Genomic DNA, 14376 nt, shown 5'->3' with positions numbered 1-14376 from the left:
GAACATCACACACCGGGGCCTATCGGGGGGGGGGGGGTGGGGGGAGGGATTGCATTGGGAGTTATACCTGATGTAAATGACGAGTTGATGGGTGCTGACGAGTTGATGGCTGCAGCACACCAACATGGCACAAGTATACATATGTAACAAACCTGCACATTATGCACATGTACCCTAGAACTCAAATTATAGTAATATAAAAAAAAAAAGAAAAGAAAGGTTTAACTTTGTGAGATGAATGCACTCATCACAAAGTGGTTTGTCAGATAGCGTCCTTGTAGTTTTCATCCTTGGATATTTGCTTTTTCATCATTGACCTCAATGAACTCTCCAAATGTCCATTGGCAGAGTGGAAAAAAACAGTGTTGCCAAACTTCTGCATCCAAGAAATGTTTATCTCTGTGAGATGACTGCACAAAGCATTTAGCACTTTCTCAGAAAGCTTCTTTCAACTTCTTATCTGAATATATTTTCTTTTTCACCATAATCCTCAATGCACTCCCAAATATCCCTTTGCAGATTCTACAATAAAATGGTGTTTCCAAACTGCTGAATGAAAATAAAGATTTAACTATGAGAGATGAATGAACACATCAAAAAACAGTTTCACAGATACTGTCCTTCTACTTTTTATCCTGGGATATTCACTTTTTCACCATTGGCCTCAATGAGCTCCCAAATGTGCATTCTCAGATTCTACAAAAACAGTGTTTCCAAACTGCTGAAGGAAAGAAAGTTTTAACTCTGTGAGATAAATGCACATATCACAAAGTGGATTCTCAGATAGCTTCCTTCTAGTTTTTAACCTGAGATATTCGCTTCTTCACCATTGGCCTCAATGAACTCCTAAATGTCTACTCACAGAATGGACAAAAACAGTGTTTCCAAACTGTTGAATCCAAAGAAAGGTTTAAATCTGTGAGATGAACACTAACATCATAAAGCAGTTTCTCAGAAAGCTTCTTTCTGGTTTTTATTTGAAGCTATTTCCTTTTTCACCATAGACCTCAATGTGATCCCAAATATACCTTTGCACATTCCACAAAAACAGTGTTTCCAAATTAATGAAAGAAAAGAAATGTTTAAATATGCGAGATGAAAGCACACACCACAAAGCAGTTTCTCACAGAGCTTCTTTCAAGTTTTTATCCAGAGATACTCAAATTTCCCCACTGGCCTCAATGAGCTCCCAAATGTCCATTTGCAGAGTGGACAAAAACAGTGTTTCCAAACTGCTGAATCCTAAGAAAGGTTAAACTCTGTGAGGTGAATGCACACATCACAAACCAGTTTCTCAGAAGGCTTCTTTTCAGTTTGTATCTGAAATTTTTCCATTTTCACCATAGACTTCAATATGCTACAAAATATCCCTTTGCTGATTCTATGAAAAAAGTGTTTCCAAACTGCTGAATAAAAAGAAAGGTTTAACATTGTGAGATGAATGCACACATTACAAAGTGATTTCACAGTACGCTTCTTCCTGGTTTTTATATGAAGATATTTCCTTTTTTGCCATAGGCCTCAAAGTGCTCCTAATATCCCTTCACAGATTCTACAAAAACAGTGTTTCCAAACTGCCGAATGAAAAGAAAGGTTTAACTCTGTGAGATGATTTCACACATAACAAAACGGTTTCTCAGATAGATTCCCTCTAGTTTTTATCCTGGGATATTCATTTTTTCACCATTGACCTCAAATAGCTCCCAAATGTCCATTCGTAGAATGAACAAAAACAGTGTTTCCAAACTTCTGATTCCAAAGAAATATTTCACTCTGTGAGATGAATGCACACATCACAAAGCAGATTCTTTGAAAGTTTCTTTCTGGTTTTTATCTGATGATATTTTCTTTTTCACTGTAGACTTCACAATGTTCCCAAATATCCTTTTGCAGATTCTATAAAAACGGTGTTTCCAAACTACTGAATGAATAAAAAATGTTTAACTTTGGGAGATGAATGCAAACATCACAAAGAGGTTTCTCACAAAGATTCCTTCTCATTTTTATCCTGTTAAATTTGTTTATTGCCATTGGCCTCAATGAGCTCCAAATGTACATTCACAGAATGAAAAAAAAACAGTGTTTCCAGACTAATGAATCCAAAGAGAAGTTTAACTCTGTGAGATGAATGCACACATCACAAAGCAGTTTCCCAGAAAGCTTTTTCCTAGTTTTTATATAAAGATATTTCCTTTTTCACCAAAGACTTCAATATGCTCTCAAATACCCCTTTGCAGATTCTACAAGACAGTGTTCCCTAACTGCTTAATTAAAAGGAAAGTTTAATTCTGTGAGATGAATGCACACACCACAAAGTAGTTTCTGTGACAGCTTCCTTCTACATTTTATCCTGGGATATTCACTTTTTTGCCATTGGCCTCAATTTGCACCCAAATACCCCTACGCAGATTCTAAAAAACAATGTTTCCAAACTGATCAATGAAAAGAAAAGTTTAACTCTGTGAGATGAAATCACACATCACAGAGGAGTTTATCAGAAACCTTTCTAGTATTTATCTGAATTTATTTCCTTTTTCACCATAGGCTTCAATGTGCTCTGAAATATCCCTTTGCAGATTCTGGAAAAAACACTGTTTCCAAACAGCTGAATGAAAAAGAAAGATTTCACTCTGCAAGGTGAATGCTCACATCACGAACGGTTTCTCAGATAGCTTCCTTCAAGTTTTTATCCTGGAATATTCGCTTTTTCCCCTTTAGCCTTAAAGAGCTCCCAAATGTCCATTCACAGAAAGGGCAAAACCAGTGTTTCCAAACTGCTGAATACGAAGAAAGGTTTAACTCCATGAGATGAATGAACACATCCCAAAACAATTTCTCAGAAAGCTTCTTTCTTGTTATTATATTAAGATATTTCCTTTTTCACCATAGACCTCAATGCACTCCCAAATATCCCTTCTCAGTTCACACAAAAACAGTGTTTCCAAACTGCTGAATGAAAAGAAAGGTTTAACTCTACCAGATGATTACACACATCACAAAGCGGATTCTCAGATATATTCCTACTATGTTTTATCCTGGGATATTGCTTTTTTGCCTTTGGCCTCAAAGAGCTCCCAAATATTCATTCACAGAATGTACAAAAACAGTGTTTTCATACTACTGAATCCAAAGAAATGTTTTCCTCTGTGAGGTGAATGCCCATATCACAAAGCAGTTTCTTAGAAAGATTCTTTCTAGTTTTTATATGAATATATTTCCTTTTTCACCATAAGCCTCAATATGCCCCCAAATATCCCTTTGCAGATTCTAGAGTACACTGTTTCCAAACTGCAGAATGAAAAGAAAGGTTTAACTCTGTGAGATGAATGCACACATCACAAAGGTGTTCTCAGATAGCTTCCTTCTAGTTTTTATCCTGGGATAATTGCTTTTTCACTATTGGCATCAATGAGCTCCCAAATGTCCATTTGCAGAATGGAGAAAAACAGTGTTTCCAAACTGCTCATTGCAAAGAAAAGTTTAAATCTGTGAGATGAATATGCACATTACAAAGTTGTAGTTTTTCATAAAGATTCTGTCTGCTTTTTATCTGAACATATTTCCTTTTTCACCATAGTCCTAAATTCACTCCCAAATATTTCCTCACATATACTATGAAAACAGTGTTTCCAAATTGCTGAGTAAAAAGAAAAGTTTAACTCTGTAAGATGAATGTACACGTCAGAAAACTGTTCCTCAGATAGCTTCCTTCTACTTTTTATACTGGGATATTTGCTTTTTAACAATTTACCTCAAAGAGCTCCCAAAAGTCCATTCTCAGATTCTACAAAGGAGTGTTTCCAAAATCCTGCATGAAAGAAAGGTTTACCTCTGTGAGATGAAAGTGCACATCACAAAGCACTTTTGTAGAAAGCTTCTATCTAGTTTTTATCTGAAGACATTTTATTTTTCACCGTAGGCTTCAAGGTGCTCCCAATTATCCTTTTGCAGATTATATCAAAACAGTGTTTTCAATCTGCTGAGTGGAAATAAAGGTTTATTTCTGGGAGATGAATGTGCATATCACAAAGCAGTTTCTCAGATAGCTTCCTCTTAGTTTATATCCCGGGATATCGGCTTTTACATCGTTGACCTCAATGAGCTCCCAAATATCCATTCACAGAAAGAACAAAAACAGGGTTTCCAAAGTACTGAATCCAAAGAATGTTTTATCTCAGTGATATAAATGCCCACATTGCAAAGTGGTTTCTCAGAAAGCTTCTTTCTAGTTTTTATATGAAGTTATTTCCTTTTTCACTATAGGCATCAATGAGCTCCTAAATATCCCTTTGCAAATTTTACAAAAACAGTGCTTCCAAACTGCTGAATGAAAAGAAAGTTTTAACTCTGCAAGATGAATGCACACTTCACAAAGCGGTTTCTCAGATAGCTTCCTTCTAGTTGTTATCCTGGGATATTCATTTTTTTGCCATTGGCCTCAGTGAGTTCCCAAATATCCATTTGCAGAATGGAAAAAAAAAGAGTGTTTCCAAACTGCTGAATCAAAAGAAAGCTTTAACTCTGTGAGTTGGATGTAAACATCACAAAGCAGTTTCTCAGAAAGTTTTTTCTACTTATTATCTGAAGATATTATCTTTTCCATTTCAGGACACAATGCCCTTTCAATGATCCCTTCGCATATTCTGCTAAAACAGTTTTCCCAAACTGCTAAATGAAATGAAAGTTTTAACTCTGTGAGATGAATGAACACACCACAAAGCAGTTTCTCACATGGCTTCCTCCTAGTTTTTATCCTGGGATATTGACTTTTTTGCCATTGCCCTCAATGAACTCCTAAATTCCCATTAGCAGAATGGCCAAAAAAAGTGTTTCCAAACTGCTGATCCCAAAGAAAGGTTTAACTCTGTGAGATGAATGCACACATCACAAAGCAATTTCTCAGAAAGCTTCTTTCTAGTTTTTATCTGAAGATATATTCTTTTTCACTTTAGGCCTCAATGTGCTCCCAAATATCCCTTCACAGATTCTACAAAAACAATCTTTCCAAACTGCTGAATGAAAAGAAAGGTTTAACTCTGCATGTTGAATGCACACATCATAAAGCAGTTTCTCAGACAGTTTCCTTCTAGGTTTTATCCTGGAATATTTGCTTTTTTGCCATTAGACCCACTGAGCTCCCAAATGTCCATTCGTAGAATGTACAAAAACAGTGTTTCCAAACTGCTGAAATGAAAGAAAGGTTTAACTCTGTGAGATGAACGCACACACACATCACAAAGCAGTTTCTCAGAAAGCTTCTTTCTAGTTTTTATATGAAGATATTTCATTTTTCCTTATAGACCTCAATGCGCAACCAAATATCCTTTCTCAGATTCTACAAAACCAGTGTTTCAAAACTGCTGCATGAAAAGAAAGGTTTCACTCTGTGAGATGAATGCACACATCACACAGTGGTTTCTCAGCTATCTTCCTTCAAGTTTTTATCTTGTTATATAAGGTTTTTCACCTTTGTCCTCAACGAGCTCCCAAATATCCATTCACTTAATGGATAAAAACAGTGTTTCCAAACTGGTGACTCCAAGAAAAGTTTAACTCTGTAAGATGAATGTACGCATCACAAAGCGGTTTCTCAGAAACCTTCTTTCCAGTTTCTATATGAAGATACATCCTTTTTCACCATAGGCCTCAAAGCACTCCCAAATATCCCTTTGTAGATTCTACAAAAGCAGTATTTTCAAACTGCTGAATAAAAAAAGGTTTATCTCTGTGAGATGAAAGCACACATCACAAATCAGTTTCTCAGACAGCTTAATTCTAGTTTTTATCCTGTGATCTTTGCTTTTTCACCATTGGCCTCAAAGCACTCCCAAATATCCCTTTGTAGATTCTACAAAAGCAGTGTTTTCAAACTGCTGAATAAAAAAAGGTTTATCTCTGTGAGATGAAAGCACACATCACAAATCAGTTTCTCAGACAGCTTAATTCTAGTTTTTATCCTGTGATATTCGTTTTTTCACCATTGGCCTCAATAAGCTCCCAATTCACCTTAGGCCTGAATATGCTCCCGAATACCCCTTCGTAGATTCTAAAAAAATATGGTTTCCAACTTGCTGAATAAAAAGAAAGGTTTTACTCTGTGAGATTAATGCAGACATCAAAAAGCAGTTTCTCAGAACACTTCTTCCCAGGTTTTATCTGAAGATAATTTTTTTGCAGCAAGCCTCAATGCTCTCCCAAATAACCCTTCATAGATTCTACAAAAACAGTGTCTCCAAACTGCTGAATGAAAAGAAAGGTTTAACTCTGTGACATGAATGCACACATGAAATTGGTTTCTCAGGTAACTTCCTTCTATTTTTTCTCCTGGGATATTCCCTTTTTTTGCCATTGGTCTCAATGAGCTCCCAAATGTCCATTTGCAAAATGGACAAAAACAGTGTTTCCAAACTGGTAAGTCAAAAGAAATGTTTAACTATGTGAGATGAATGCACGCATCACAAAGCAGTTTCTGAGAAAGCTTCTTTCTAGTTTTTATCTGAAGAAAATTTCTTTTTCAACATAGTCCTCGATAAGCTCCCAAATATCCCTTCATAAATTCTACAAAAGCAGTGTCTCCTAACTGCTGAATGAAAAGAAAGGTTTAACTCTGTGAGATGAATGCACACATCACAAAGCTGTTTCTCAAACAGTTTCATTCTAGTTTTTGTCCTGGGATATTCACTTTTTGCCTTTGGCCTCAATGAGAAAATGGACAAAAACAGAGTTTTCAAACTGCTGAATCAAAAGAAATGTTTAACTCTTTGAGATGAATGCACACATCACAAAGCAGTTTCTCAGAAACCTTCTTTCTGTTTTTATCTGAATATATTTTATTTTTCATCATAGTCATCAATGTGCTCCCTATATCCTTTTGCATGTTCTTCAAAACTGTTTAATAAAAATTAAGTTTTACCTATGTGAGTTGAATGTACACATCACAAAGAAGTTTCTCAGAAAGCTTCATTCTTGTTTTTATCAGAGGATATTTTCTTTTTCACCACAGGCTTCTCTGCACTCCCAAATGCCCATTCAAATAAGATACAGAAACAGAGTTTCCAAACTGCTGAATCAAAAGAAAGGTTTCACTTTGCAAAATGAATGCATACATCAAAAAGCAGAGTCTCAGATAGCTTACTTCTAGTTTTTATCCTGGGATAATCACTTTTTCACCTTTGGCTTTAAGGAGCCCCCAAACGTCCATTTGCAAAATGGACAAATACTGAGTTTCCAAACTGCTATATCAAAAGAAAAATTTAACTCACAATGCACTCACAAATATCACTTCACTGACTCCACAAAAAGTGTTTCCAAACTAACCTGTCTTTTCATTCAGCAATTTGGAAACACTGTGTTTTTAGAATCAGCGAAGTGATATTTAGGAATGCTCTGAATTCTGTGTTGAAAAAGAAAATATCTTCTCATAAAAACTAGAAAGAAGCTTTCTGAGAAATTGCTTTGTGATGTTTGCCTTCAACTCACTTAGTTAATCCTTTCTTTTCATTTGGCAGTTTGGAAGCTGTGTCTTTGTAGAATCTGTGAAGGGATATTTGGGAGTGCATGGACACTATGGGCAAAAAAGTAAATATCCTAGGATAAACACTAGACGGAAGCTATCTGAGAAACCACTTTCTGATGTGTGCAATCATCTCACAGAGCTAAAACTTTCTTTTCAATCAGCAGCTAAGAAACTCACTTTTTGTAGAATCTGTGAAGGGATATTTGGGAGCACATTGAGATCTGTCATAAAAAAAACAAAATAACTTAAGATATGAACTAGAAAGAAATTTTCTGAGAAACAGATTTTTGACATTTGCATTCACTTCATGTAGTTAAACCTTTCTTTTCATTCAGCAGTTTGGAAACACTGTTTTTGAAGAATCTATAAAGTGATATTTGGGAGTGCATTCTGGCCTATGACAAAAAAGAAAATATCTTAAGATAAAGTAGAAAGAAGCTTTCTGAGAAATTGCTTTGTGATATGTGCATTCATCTCACACATATAAACCTTCCTTTGTATTCAGGAGTTTGAAAACACTGTTTTTGTCCATTCTGTGAATGGACATTTGGGAGTTTATTGAGGCCGATGGTAAAAAAGTGATGATCCCATGTAAAAAGTAGAAGGAAACTATCTGTAAAACCACTTTGTGATGTGTGCATTCATGCAACAGAGTTAAAACTTTCTTTGGAGTAACTTCGGAAACATTGTTTTTTAATCCATTCTGTGAATGGACATTTTGGAGCTCATTGAGGCCAATGGTGAAAAAATGAATATCCTTGGATAAAATCTAGAAGGAAGCTATCTGAACAACTCTTTTTGTGGTGTGTGCATTCATCTCCCAGAGTTAAACAAGTCTTTTCATTCAGTAGGTTGGAAACACTCTTTTTGTAGAATCTGAGAAGGGATATTTGGGAGCACATTGAAGCCTATGGTGAAAAAGGAAATATCTTCATATATAAACCAGAAAGAAGCTTTCTGGGAAACTGCTTTCTGATATGTGCATTCATTTCACAGTTAAACATGTCTTTGGAGTCAGCAGTTTGGAAACACCGTTTTTGTCCATTCTGCGAATGGACATTTGGGAGCTCATTGAGGCAAATGGTCTAAAAGGGAATCTCCCAGGATAAAAACTAGAAGGAAGTTATCTGAGACACTGCTTTGTGATGTGTGCATTCATCTTGCAGAGTTCAACCTTTCTTTTCTTTCAGCAGTTTGAAAACTCTCTTTTTTCAAAATCTGCAAAGGAATACTTGGGAGCACATTGAGGAATAGGGTGAAAAAGGAAATATATTCAGATAAAAACTGGAAAAAAGCTTCTGGAGAAACTGCTTTATGATATTTACATTCATCTTGCATAGTTAAAACTTTCTTTTCATTCAGCAGTTTGGAAACTGTGCTTTAGTAGAATCTGTGAAAGAATATTTGAAAGTGCATTGAGTCCTATGGTGAAAAAGGAAATATCTTCAGATAAAAAGTACAAAGTAGCTTTCTGAGAAACTGCTTTGTGATGTGTGCATTCGTCTCACAGACTTAAACCTTGTTTTTGATTCAGCAGTTTGGAAACACTGTTTTTGTAGAATCTGCAAAGGGATATTTGGGAGCACATTGAGGTTTATGGTGTAAAATATACTATCTTCAGATAAAAACTAGAAAGAAGCTTTCTGAGAAACTACTTTGTGAGGTGAGCATTTATCTCATTGATTTAAAACGTTCTTTTAATTCAGCAGTTTGCAAAAAACACTTTTTTTGGTCCATTCTTCAAATGCACATTTGGGACTTCATTGAGATCAACAGCAGAAAGGCGAATATCCCAGGATAAAAACCAGAAGATAGCTATCTGAGAAACCAATTTGTGATGAGTGCATTCATCTCACATAGTGAAGACTTTCTTTTCATTCAGCAGTTTGGAAACACTGTTATTGTAGACCCTGCAAAGGAATATTTGGGAGCACATTTAAGACTATGGTGAAAAATTAAATATCTTCAGATAAAAACTTCTTAGAAAGAAGTTTTCTGAGAAACTGCTTTGTGATGTGTGCATTCATCTCACAGAAGTAAACTTTTCTTTTGATTCAGCAGTTTGGAAACACTGTTTTTGTCCATTCTGCAAATGGACATTTGGGAACTCACTGAGGCCAATAGAATAAAAGCAAATATCCCAGGATAAAAACAAGAAGGAAGCTATCTGTGAGACCACTTTGTGATGTGTGCATTCATCTGGCAGAGTTAAATCTTTCTTTAATTTTAGCTGTTTGTAAACACTGTTTTTGTAGAATCTGCGAAGGGATATTTGGGGGCACACTGAGGCCTATGGTGAAAAACGAAATGTCCTCAGATTAAAAGAAGAAAGAAGTTTTCTGAGAAACTGCTTTGTGAAATATGCAATCATCTCACAGAGTGTAACCTTTCTTTGGATTAGGCAGTCGGAAACACTGTTTTTCTCCATTCTGTGAATGGATATTTGCGAGCTCATTGAGGCCAACATTAAAAAAGTGAATATTCCAGGATAAAACTAGAAGGAAGCTATATGAGAAACCTTTTTGTGGTGTGTGCATTTATCTTGCAGAGTTAAACCTCTCTTTGCATTCAGTAGCTAAGCTAGGAAACACTGTTTTTTTCCATTCTGCTAATGGACATTAGGGAACCGTTTGAGCCCAATGTCAAAATATTCCATGATAAAAACCAGAAGGAAATTAGCTGAGAAATCGTTTTGTGATGTGTGCATGTATTTCATAGAGTTAAACCTTTCTTTTCGTTCAGCAGTTTGGAAACACTGTTTTTGTAGAATCTGCAAAGGGATATTTGGGAGCACACTGAGGCCTATGGTGAAAAGGAAGTATGTTCAGATTAAAACGGGAAAGAATCTTTCTGAGAACTTGCTTTGTGATATGTGCATTTATCTCACAGAGTTAAATCTTTCTTTGGATTCAACAGTTTGAAAGCATTGTTTTGTTCATTCATTTGGGAATACTGTTTTGGTATAATCTGAGAGGAAATATTTGAAAGTGCATTGAGTCCTATGGTGAAATAGAAAATATCTTCAGATAAAAAGTAGAAAGAAACTTTCTGAGAAGTTGATTTTTGCTGTTTGCATTTATCACAGAGTTAAACCTTTCTATCAATTCCATAGTTTGGAAACACTGTTTTTTTTCATTCACAAAATGGACATTTGGGAACTTATTGAAGACAGTGGCAAAAAAGCAAACATGCCAGGATAGCATCCAGAAAGAAGGTATCTGATAAACCACTTTGTGACGTGTGCATTCATCTTGCAGTGTTACAACTTTCACATTGAGTGCTATGGTGAAAAAGGAAATATTATCATATAAAAACTAGAAAGAAGCTTTCTGAGAAACTGCTGTGTGATGTGTGCATTCATCTCACTGAGTTAAACCTACCTTTCGATTCAGCAGTTTTGAAACACTGTTTTTTTCCGTTTTTGTGATGTATTAATTCACCTCGAGAGTTAAACCTTTCTTTTCATTCAGCAATTTGGAAATGCTGTTTTGGTAGAATCTGCATGGAGATATTTGAAAGCACATTGAGTTATGGTTAAATAGAAAATATCTTCAGATAAAACATAGATAGAAGTTTATTGAGAAACAGCTTTGTGACATTCATGTCACAGAGATAAATCTTTCTTTTGATCAGTAGTTTCAAAACACCGTTTTTGTCCCCTCTGCGAATGGACACTTATGAGCTCATTGAAGCCAATAGCAAAAAAGCGAATATGAAAGGATAACAACTAGAAGGAAGTTATCTGAGCAACCACTTTGTGATGTGTGCATTTATCTTGCAGAGTTAAACCTTTCTTTTCATTCAGCAGTTTGGAAACACTGTTATCCTGGAATACATGAAGGGACATTTAGAAAGCACATTGAGAACTATGGTGAAAAAAGACATATCTTCAGATAAAAACTAGATAGAAACTTTCTGAGAAATTGCTTTGTGACGTGTGCATTCATCTCACTGAATTGAAACTTTCTTTGCACTCAGCAGTTTGTAAACACTGTTTTTGTTCATTCTGCAAATGGACATTTGGTAACTCATTGAGACCTGGGGAAAAAGTGAATATCCCAGAATAAAAACTAGAAGGAAGATATCCAAGAAACTGATTTTTGATGTGTGCATTCACCTCCAGGAATTAAACCTTTCTTTTCATTCAGCAGTTGGAAACATTGTTATTGTAGAATCTGAAAATGTACATTTGGCAGCTCATTGAGGTCAATGGTGAAGAAGCCAATATTCCAGGATAAAATGTGGAAGAAAGCTATCTGAGAAATGGCTTTTTGATGTAGGCTTTAATCTCACAAAGTTAAACTTTTCTTTTCATTCAACAGTTTGGAAACACTGTTTTTGTAGAATCTGTGAAGGGATAATTTAGAGTGCATTGAGGCCTATGGTGAAAAAGAAATTATCTTCAGATAAAATTAGAAAGAAACCTTCCTAAAACCTGCTTTGTGATGTGTGCATTCATCTCACTGAGTTAGACCTTTCTTTGGATTCACAAGTTTAGAAACATTGTTTTTGTTCATTCTGCAAATGGACATTCTGCAAATGGACACAAGTAGTGTTTCCAAACTGCTGAATTGAAGAAGTGTTTAATTCTGTGAAGTGAATGCAAACTTTACAAAGTGGTTTCTCAGAAAGCTTCTTCCTAGTTTTTGTATGAAGATATTTTCTTTTTCACCAAATGCCTCAATGTGCTCCCAAATATCACTTTGAAGATTATACGAAAACCATGTTTCCAAACTGCTGAATGAAAAGACAGTTAAAATTCTTTGAGATGAATGCACACATCATAAAGTGGTTTCTCAGATAGCTTCCTTCTAGTTTGTATCCTGTGATATTTGCTTTTTCGTTAATGGCCTCAAAGAGCTCACAAATGTCCATTCACAGAATGGACTAAAACAGTATATAAAAACTACTGAATCCAAAGAAACGTTTAACTCTCTGAGATGAATTCACACATCACAAAGCAATTTCTCAGAAAGCTTCCTTTTAGCTTTTATATGAACATATTTCCTTTTTCACCATAGACCTCTATGTGCTCCCAATGATCCCTTTACAGAGTCCAGAAAAACAGTTTTTGCAAACTACTGAATGAAAAGAAAGGTTTAACTCTGTGAAATTAATGCACACATCACAATGTGATGTCTCCGATAGCTTCCTTCTAGTTTTCATACAGAGACATTCACTTTTTCGCCATTGGTCTCAAAGAGCTCCTAAATGTTTTTTTGCAGTATGGAAAACAACAGTGTTTCCAACCTGCTGAATCCAAAGGAAGGTTTACCTCTGTGAAATGAATGTATACATCAGGAATGGGTTTCTCAGAAAGCTTCTTTCTAGTTTTTATGTTGAGACTTTTCACCTTTGGCCTCAATGCTCTCCCAAATATCCCTTTGCAGATTCTACAGAAACAGTGTTTGCAAACTGCTGAATGAAAAGAAAGTTTTAACTCTGCAAGATGAACGCACACATCACAAAGCAGTTTCTCAGAAAACTTCCTTCTAATTTATATTCTGGGATATGGACCTTTTTACCACTGACCTCAAAGAGCTCTCAAATGTGCATTCACAGAATAGACAAAAATAGTGTTACAAAACGGCTAAATCCAAAGAAAGGTTTAACTCTGTGAGATGAATGACATGTAACAAAGCAGTTTCTCAGAAAGCTTCCTTCTAGTTTTTATCTGAAAATATTTCCTTTTTCACCATACACCGCAATGCGATCCTAAATATCCCTTTGCAGATTCTACAAAAACAGTGTTTCCAAACTGCTGAATGAAAAGAAGATTTAAATCTAAGAGATGAATGCACACATCACAAAGCAGTTTCTCAGATAGCTTCCTTCTAGTTTTATCCTGGGGTATTCACTTTTTCACCTTTGGCCTCAATGAGCTCCTAAATGTCCATTTGCAGAACGGACAAAACAGTGTTTCCAAACTGCTGAATCTAAAGAAAAGTTTAATTATGTGAGATGAATGCACACATCACAGAGCAGTTTCTTAGGTAACTTCCTTCTAGATTTTATCCTGGGATATTCACTTTTTCTCCTTTGACCTCAAAGAGTTCCCAAATATCCATTCTCAGATTCTACAAAAACAGTGTTTCCAAACTGCTGAATGAAAGGAAATGTTTAACTCTATGAGATGAATGCACACATCACAAAGCAGTTTCTCAAGAGCTTCTTCCTAGTTTTATCTGAAGATATTTCCTTTGGCTCGACTCCCAAATGTCCATTTACAAAATGGACAAAAACAGCGTTTCTAAACTTTTGAATCTAAAGAAAGTTTTAACTCTTTGAGACAAATGCCCACATCACAAAGCAGTTTATCAGAAAGCTTGTTTCTGGTTTTTATCTGTGGATATTTCTTTTTTCACTATAGGTCTCTATGTGCTACCAAATATCCCTTTGCATATTCTCCAAAAACAGTGTTCCTAAATTGCTGAAAGGAAAGAAAGGTTCAACTCTGAGATGAATGCACCATCACAAAATGGTTTCTCAGGTATCTTCCTTCTAGTTTTTAGCCTGGGATATTTGCTTTTTTGCCGTTGACCTTAATGAGCTCCTAAATGTCCATTCACAGAATGGAAGAAAACAGTGTTTCCAAACTACTGAATCAAAGGAAAGTTTTAACTTTGTGAGATGAATGCACACATCACCAAGCAGTTTCTCAAGAAACTTCTTCCTACTATTTTTCTGAAAATATTTTCGTTTTGTCCCTCGGCTGTAAGTGGTCCCAAATATCCTTTCACACATTCTATGAAAGCAGTGTTTCCAAATTGCTGAATGAAAGGAAATGTTTAACTCTGCGAGATGAATGCACACATTACAAAGTAGTTTCTCATATAGCTTTCTTCTACTTTTATCCTGGG

The sequence above is a fragment of the Theropithecus gelada genome, chromosome 1 (genome assembly GCF_003255815.1).
Source record: "Theropithecus gelada isolate Dixy chromosome 1, Tgel_1.0, whole genome shotgun sequence".
In the NCBI taxonomy this organism is placed as follows: domain Eukaryota; kingdom Metazoa; phylum Chordata; class Mammalia; order Primates; family Cercopithecidae; genus Theropithecus; species Theropithecus gelada.
The sequence above is the reverse complement of the archived record's forward strand: the minus strand, read 5'-3'. Positions refer to the sequence as shown.